At 36.7% G+C, this 9,391-nt stretch overlaps 1 long non-coding RNA gene across 1 annotated transcript in view; it reads left to right on the forward strand.

Moving 5' to 3' along the window:
• The window catches only part of LOC309508136, a 220,410-nt gene extending 211,367 nt beyond the window's left edge, over positions 1-9,043 (forward strand). The window contains exon 2 of the long non-coding RNA XR_014209409.1: positions 8,656-9,043. This is a non-coding gene — a long non-coding RNA (uncharacterized lncRNA). The remainder of the gene's footprint in view (positions 1-8,655) is intronic.
• The last annotated feature ends 348 nt before the right edge of the window (positions 9,044-9,391 follow it).

A 9,391-nucleotide genomic window follows, 5' to 3' on the forward strand; every position in this document is an offset into this window, starting at 1 on the left:
ATAGGACGGGACTTGATTTTGTCCATCAGCAATTGATGGACGAATTGTTGGTTTGTTATTGCTGTGATCTCATGTGAGTGACAGTTTGTCCCCGCCCTCACGCCGGTAAACACGTCATCAGAGAAGAGATGTCGAGATCGGGCAAGTTAATTAATTAGTTCATTTTGATTTCATAGCAACTTTTAGTTTAGATAAAGAATGTCAAACTAACCTGTCCCACGCTCGACGCTAAACATGCACACAGAATCCCTGCACCTTGATTTCTGTGTGCGTCCAGCAGATGGCGTTCACATGCAGGGGATTGTCCATGAGGCACGGTCATCAGGCTCATTATCAAAGCGGATGATGAGGCTGCACTTTGCTTGCAAATCTCGGCAGCTGAGTAAGCTAGGGATAAGGAGCAGGTCCAGAGGAAGGTGTTTAACTGAAAGCTGGCCATTTTCACTCCGAGGGCAAAGCCGATGTGAGCCCTGCATTATTTGAATCTGTAAATTTGGGGCATCCAATTAGAACTCAATGCATTGGTTGTCACTGGTTATCGGGAGTTAGCCTCAGGTTATACGATGCTTTGAACGCTTATTTATGCAAAACACAAATCCGTACTCTCACTGTACACCATATAAGCCGTCGCATTTCAACATCAGCCATCTAAAAAAAATCCATACCTGCAGATTGGTTCGCACTTGTAACTAAAGTATGTTTACAATCCAGTGGTTCTATAATAACCATCTTAGGCCTTTAAATCAGAAAGTTTGTGTTTGATAAAGTTCAGATGTGTGGGAAAAAAGGGGTTACAATATAGGTTTTAATTGCAACTTCAAAATCAAGCAAAGCTGCTCTGTTTCGGTATGTCGTTGAGGCATTAACCCTTCATAATCTTTATAGTGATTTTATTAAGCAGCATTTTGTATTTAACACTCTTTTTCTGTGTTAGCGTTCGTTAATGACACAGCAGCAACACTGTGAAGAGAGAGCAATGGATGTCTTCTACGGTAACACTGCAGTAAAAAGGAGCGAAAGGGGGTGTTTAAGATCACCACCTCAAAATCAGCTCTGCACGCTGTTGGCAAGTCTTGTTGCTATGGAGATCGCATCCTACTGCAGGTGTAAGTAACGACAGAGGAAGTCAACTGTGTTTTCTCCTTCCCTCTCCTCACACTGCTGCTTTTTATCTCTCTTTACTCTCTCATCGCTCTCGCTTTCGTAATCATAGATATGAAACGATAACGTGCAGGAACCTCACAGATCGGATCTTGCAGTTCAGTGGTCAGCATGTACCGTAAATACCTTCACATCTGTGCTGCAATTAGTCACCACTGAAACTAGCCATTGTTGCGTTGAATGATCGCAACACGAGTTGTCTTGCTGACCAGACAACCTCTGGCTAATGCTTCGGTGACGTTGGACACGCTGGGCTGTGCAATAGAATTAGCTCACAGGCGGTGTGTAAAATGCACACAGAGCCAGACTGAAATAAATGAGCTGAGAAGCCTTTTCTTCCCATCTTTAGTGTTTGTGGAGATCCAAGCTGAAAAGATGCAGATCCAATCCAGCAGTGTGCATTATTGTTGCCCACATCCAGTCTGTTACTTCTATACACAATAATGCATACAAATAATGCATTTTTTTTAATGGTGAAAAATGAATAGACAGGGACTATTAAAGATGAGTGTTGAGTCTGTACCCTTTAGATGAGGCTTCAACCACAGAAAATCAATTGTGCTTTATGGTGTAGTGGAGTATGATCAATTACCATACAGCATGTATATGAGTAATGACAGTGTAATTCTAATATGGCATTTTACACTATTTAAAAGGATTTAGTTTAGATTAGTTGACCCAAAAATGACTTGGATAGTTCACCCCAAAATGAAAAATTCTGTCATTAATTACCCATCCTCATGTCGTTCCAAACCTGTAAGACTTTCGTTCATCTTCGGAACACAAATGAAGATGTTTTTGATGAAATCTGAGATATTTCTGTTCCTCCATGCATTGACAGCGACGCAACTACCACTTTGACGCTTTAAAAGGTTCATAAAGAGATCATAATACTAATCCATATGATTCGAGCGGTTTAGTCCAAATTTTCTGAGACCTGATTGCTTTATATGATGAACAGATTGAATTTAGGCTTTTTAATTCACATACAAACATTTAACTCACACATCAGTCAATTTTCATTTTTTTTGGTGAACTATCCCTTTAAGAATTCTGTTATATATACTATTGTTAAAAAAAAGTGGGGTTGGTAATATTTAAAAGCATAAAAGTAGTCTCTTATGCTCACCGAGACTGCAATTTTCAGTTCAAAAATACAGTAAAATATTAATATTGTTAAATATTATTACAATTCAAAATAAATATATTTTAATATATTTTAAAATGTACAACTACAGTCTCATAGTCAGATTAAACTGTCCAGCAGCATTAAAATGTCATTATTTTCAGTTTTGTACAGTCTTATTTCTGTGTTCAGTCAAGTCTCTTCTGTCATCTGTGTTAAAAACTAAACGCAGCCAAACATGGGCCAGTAAATCTAGACATCCGAAATATCTTTAAGCTCAGAAGTTTAGTCATAAGATTTTTTAATGTTTTTGAAAGAAATCTCTTGTTCACCTGCACTAACTTGATAAAAAATACAGTAAATACTGTAATATTGTGAAATTTGATTACAATTTTAAATATATATTTAATTTAGCCTATTTAATTTTATTTATTCCTATGATGGCAAAGCTGAATTTTCAGCATCATTACTCCAGTCTTCAGTGTCACATGATCCTTCAGAAATCATTCTAATATGATGATTTGCTGCTTAAGAAATATGTCTCATTATTATCACAGTTGAAAACAGTTGTGCTTTTTTTGTGGAAATTGTGAAACTTTCTTTTCTTTGACGAACAGAAGGTTCATAAGAACAGCTTTTATTAAAAATATATAATATTTTGTAACAATATCAAAGACTTTACTGTCACTTTTGATCAATTTAATGCATCCATGCTGAATAAAAGTATTATTATTATAAAAAAATACTTACTGACCCCAAACTTTTGAACTTTTGTTATTATTTACATTACTTTACCTTCATGTCATTACAAACCTGTATGCTGGGTTTTTTTTTTTCTGTGGAAAACAATAGTTTATATCAAGTCTTATGGAGTGAAACGACTGAAAAGACTGACATTTAATCATTTATCAGCAGTTTTTATAAAATAATGTAAAAAAAAAAAAAAAAATAAGCATGAGGGTGTAGTAACAGCATGATCATGTTGTTGACTTCGCCCTTCCTCAGAGTCCTCACTCTTTCTCTGTCGGTCAGTGTCAACAGATTTCTAGGGCAATTTCACAATAGTGTATATCACATGACCATTTGTTGCTCTTCTTCCCTAATCATTTAATTGTTTACCTTTGTTTATATACAACACAATTGCTGTATTTGTATTTCCTATTATTTTGGTTTCAAGATATGAGATGGAAAGGATGACTAGCTGAAGACTTTACTGTAGCTTTACCCATTAATAGACACGATACTTCCTTCAAAATAAATTCCAGCGCAGCATTAGAAAGCTACACATGGCAATTTATCTGTTCAATAAAATACCTTACTCTACTGTTGAGTAATAAAATCACAATCTCCACGTCACGTTCAAAATGTCAAACCCCTCAGTTCTCGCCATCTCTGAAAAGCCAAACCAATGTTGATTCTTGTTTTATTACGAGCTCTGTCGTTCTCTTTTTGCCAGCTGACTCTCCTCTGTTCGGCGTTTGTTCCCCGGAGGTTCGATATTTAGCATGTCAACCTTTCTCGCTCATTGTGACAACTAACCTATTCCACTCCCACACCAGACACACGTCAAAGTAGCCGGAGCAACTTTTCTCTGTTTACAGATATGACGAGGATTGATGATGCATTGACTCATTGTTGAAATAAAGTTGCATGGTGTACCTTTAAAGCAACAAGAAACCGACCACATACTGAATGCAATAGAATTACTTCTCTAGAAAACTTGCTCTGTAGAGCTGACTTGTCTAATTCTATCAGTTTTGGAGTGCAGTGTTGTGCACTGCAGGCGGCCGGCGTTCGGCTCTCCTGTGGAGTTGAGCCTAACCGAAGCGGACTGAAAGAGGCTTATTAATCCTACCGCTGCCCATGCTCTCTTCAGGCCATGACAGTGCGGCGCAAACGTCCAGCCACAAATAGATCTCCAAATGTAGATTATCCAAATACATGAAGTGCAAACTGTGAGGGGGATTCATCCTGTCCAAAGTCGAGCGATAGCGGCTGAAGGAATCCGTCGCTAACAGGGACTGACATTGTTGAGGTCCGCAGTCAGATAGGAAAGATGGGTATAGGCTTCCACCTGAGATCATATCTCTCCTCGGCTGTGCGAGTCTCTTGTCTTAATTTGTTCTCGTGAGCGATTCTCACAAAACCTGTCACATCTGTGGTGTATTTATCCCTAAAATCAAAAGAATATAATATAGCTTCATTTGAAGCATATTGTTAGCATATAAGTTTCATGATGATAAAGCACAATTCCCATTCAATTTTAATTACTGTAATGCAAAGAAACTATTTTTTTTAATGTGCCCTTGCTTATTAATTTCTTAAAAAAAATCTTACCAACTCCAAACTTTTACAGTAATGAGAATTTGTTCATTTTACACATTAATTGTCATGACTAATGGCAATGCAAAAAATCTTAATGATTAAAAAAAACTAAATTATAAAGCATAATTTCTAAATTTTGATTAGTTTATAGAGATTATAGAGTGTACATTGACTATCATTCTAACAAATATTGTTTAAAAGGAAGGCTTCCTTGACCAATGATGTCATTTCTTCAGCTCTGATACAGTGTTGATATTTGTAAGATGAAGGGCAGGTCTGCAGAGAGCTGTCCAGATAACGTGTCATTGTTACGTCCTGGACGAACACCATTGGATGGACAATTTATGGCCTTGCAACACTGCGAGAAAAAAAAATAAAAATAAATTGCTGTACAAATCAACCCTTTTGAAAAATTTGCCCCACAGACCATCTAAATGTCACACAGACAAATGACAGAGCGATGGCTCAGATGGGAGGGCTCGTGGGAGAGGATGTAGACGATGCTGTGGCACGGGAATTACACACAGGCTTCGATGATAGCGTTTTTATTAAAAGCACTTATCAACGGTGGCGTAACCCTGGCCCAAATCAGGCCCGCAGCTGTAAAACGATGGCAGTTTGCTCGAAGTGGGGCCTATTACCACTCATTAGTTCCCACTGATGGGGCTGATGGGTAGTGATAGAGGGAAAGGTCAGCGTATGGATCTTGATTTGACCTCTCTAACCTGCTGCTGATAGGCAGCATCTGTCATCCTTACATTTAATTTAGCTGAGATAGGGTGGTGCAGAGGACATGGAGATAATAACCACCTCCCTGTCTCTCTCTCCCTCTCTCTCGCCCTTTCTCTCTTCGTGTCCTCCGCAAATATATTGCTTCTTTGTCCTGGCCCAGTTGGACCGTCATTGACCCTCCTGCTACACGGGAAGGTTGGTTTGGACTATGCTCTCTCCTTGTTCTAAAGGGTTTGTGTCCAAGGGAGGCGATTGACTCTGTTTCAGGGATGTAATTCAGAGGATATGAGGAATGTGTTGATTAGATGTGACTGGAATGTTCTGTAGCTCTTCTGTGAGATTATGTGATTTGAGCCTGTGTGTGTGTGTGTGTGTGTGTGTGTGTGTGTGTGTGTGTGTGTGTGTGTGTGTGTGTGTGTGTGTGTGTGTGTGTGTGTGTGTGTGTGTGTGTGTGTGTGTGTGTGTGTGTGTGTGTGTGTGTGTGTGTGTGTGTGCCAGTGTGTCTGTGTGTGCGAAAAGCCTTTGGAATATTAATCACACTGCTTCGCATGACTCAATAAAATTAAGCTTAACTCCTAATTATCCCCACTGTTATTAAGAGAGGTTGGTTAAGAGTCATTTCTGTCCCACTGGTGGCAAGATGAACTTGTTAAAAGTAATTTTTGACTGCCAACAGAGAAGAGAGAACAGCTGTTTCGCAAATGTGGAATGAAAAGGCCTCAGACCATAAGGGAGTTGGAAGTTCGTAATCGAAATCCTTCCTGTTAACTTTCTTAATTTGCCATTTTGATCATGTAAATATTATATTTTTGTGAGGTTTTTTTCCTTACACATTTCAGTGTGACCATTCCTATTTTTATATTATTTTTTATTTATTTCTTTTACTCTGTAATTTTTAGTAATTACATGCATTCTGACGGTCAGAAAATTGCATCAGTGCTATACGTGGGTCAATGACAAATAAAATATGTCTATGAAAAATTAATAGTTCATCATTTATAAAGCATTAATAGACATTAATACACAGTTTAGATATGTATATATACAGTTCTAAATGCTTTATTTTTTATTTATAAGCATATCTATAATGTGTTTAATAATTGTATTTCCATACTTTATTAATGATCAATTTATCATTTCTAAATTATGTATTACATTATTTACAAATCCGTTATTTACCTCCAGAAAACATAACTGTGCAGTAATATGAAACTAAGCCTCTGCAATCTGATAAAAAAAAAATACATTTAAATAAAGTGTAAACATTGCTGAATAAAAATTGACCAGTGTCAACACTGGATTACAGGAGCGCCAAAATACAACAAATATTTTTTTTTATATATAAAACAATAATAATATTATAAAATATTTCACAGTGTCAAAACTACCTCAGTACTAACTTTAAAACATTAGAGCAATACTATAATTTAATAAAATATCATATTTTAATTTTCAAGAAAAGTTTCAATTTAATATCTATAAAAATATTTATTTAAAAAAAAATTATGATTTTAATGAGTATGTTTAGTTTATAGTTCTGGATGAGAAATTTAACATAATGGCAATGACCCACACAGTGATATTTCCATTTTTGGGCAGCAAGTATTATTGGAAACTGACACATATTCCTACAGTATATTCAAAAAGCAATATATATAAAGTCCCATCTTACATTATTGCTTTTTGAATATCTTGTAGGAATATCTGTATTTTTGTCGTGTCAGTTTCCAATGTGTCATTCTCATATGAGGCTTTATGTTCAAGCTGTTGACTATTTCTGTGTTTGTGTTGAGGTGGAGAACGTGCCTCTGTTGACACTAACTTGAACGGGGGAAACACAAAAACGTCATAACAGATAAAGCCTGATTCTGGTCCAGCATTAATGAATCAATCATTTTCGAAAACAGAGCTGTAATCGAGAGCCGTACTCAACAAAGTGCATCAAACATTTTGGTATCTACACAGTTTCCCGATATAGAAGCGCAGTTAAACCCTCAGGAGTTTCACCACCCTTTGAAATTTACTGCGAGGCATATTTTCTTCTGTTTCCACCATATGTGTTTTGTTCTCTTGCATACAGAATTAGAGTGCTGCATGTGCAAAGGAAAGTGGGAAATAGAGACATCAGGCCTGAGATTGACATTCTACAAACAGATTTTGCTCTTTTCCCCAGGGCACCATGCATGACTCTGTGACTTCCTAAAGCCTTCTCAGAGAGAGCTAGCAAAATATCCTGCCAGCATAGCAGTCTGATAGAGCCAAACATAGCACAGTTTGTTCTTAAATCATTTGGAGGGGGTTCTTTTCTTTTTCTATTCATACCTTTTTTGGGGGAAAACTGCAGTTTATGGTGACCTGATGCCATAAATTATGAAACGGCCCTTTCATTACTGCAGATCATGGAAGCCGCCACTATTTTAATTGGTACGAAATTACAAATACGTTGTAATCTTCACTTTTTGGGGTTCAAGGTCAACATTTTTATAACATACAATTATTACCATATATGCGATCCCACTCTTAAAGGGGTACTTCATCGCTGGCAAAATGGGCTTTCAATAAAACATGGCTGCCTATGGTAAAAAGGCGGGAAAAAAATTAAATCGGTGCTACCTGGCTGTAGAGAAAACAGAGAAAAACAACTGTTGTCTTCCCTATGTCTTGCCAAATAGGCCTAGGTAGGGAAACGTCAACACCCATAATGCACTGGGCAAAACGCTGTCACATACAGGTATTACTATAGGTAATAGAATTATTATTATTATTATTAATAGACTAAGTACGATATAGTTTTCAGCGATAACCCTACCCTTACAATAACTGTTCTGTTAATAACCCTCTGTTGATCTGATAAAAATGTGGAAGTATAATCTGTAGTTTTCAAAAATTTCTGACAAATAAACGCACATTTTTAAATCTCCAATTATCATAGTACAGTATTTCAGAACTCATTTAATATGACTCAATATTTCCCACCTTTCTGTTTCAGTAGTAAATACACTGGAACTTGCACAAAAACACAATGACAAACACAACGAACTGCAAACCATTATTTAAAGTCAGTGTGAGCATAAATTAGTTTAGATGGTTATTACCTTTTTTGCAATAGGTTGTGCATGTAATTTACCTTTTTCACTAAACTGGATTTCAAAGACCATTGTACTGCCAATAAGTTTAGATGTTGCTGTGTGGATTGTAACATGTGTCATATGGGTCACACTGTGATTTTGCCAAGTAAGGCATGTTCCTGGATCAACATATTTGTGACCCTGGCCAAAACCAGTCACATGGGTAATTTTTTTTAAATTGAGATTTATACATCACCTGGAAGCTGAATAAATAAGCTTTCCATTGATGTATGGTTTGTTAGGATTGGACAATATTTTGCCGAGATGCAACTATTTGAAAATCTGGAATCTGAGGGTGCAAAAAAATCAAAACATTGAGAAAATCGCCTTTAAAGTTGTCCATTTATGTTTGCGATTGTGCTGCATTCACTCACAAAAATAAATGTTTTATATATTTACGGTAGGAAATTGACAAAATATCTTCATGGAACATGATCTTTACTTAATATCCTAATGATTTTTGGCATAAAAGAAAAATCGATAATTTTGACCCATACAATGTGTTGTTGGCTATTGCCACAAATATACCCGTGCGACTTGTGACTGGTTTTGTGATCCAGGGTCACATTTGGTTGATCCTGGAACAACATTCCTGTCCAGAAACATAGTCCTAACCCTATCCCTATTATTGAAAACTGACGCAACCAAAAAAAACACACATATTCCTACAGTATATTCGAAAAGCAATATATAAAGTCCCATCTTACATTATTGCTTTTTGAATATTTTGTTGGAATATCTGTATTTTTGTCCTGTCAGTTTCCAATGTGTCATTCTCATATGAGGCTAACATAGTCCTAACCCTATCCCTACCCCTAAACCTAACCCTACTCATAACTAACACTGATGTAGAAGCACTGAACCCTGGTTGTAAGCCTAAACTTGACATAAACTGTAAACTTATCCCTCAAATCTGATT

The sequence above is a fragment of the Leuciscus leuciscus genome (assembly GCF_965113295.1).
Source record: "Leuciscus leuciscus genome assembly, chromosome: 10".
Lineage (NCBI taxonomy): Eukaryota > Metazoa > Chordata > Actinopteri > Cypriniformes > Leuciscidae > Leuciscus > Leuciscus leuciscus.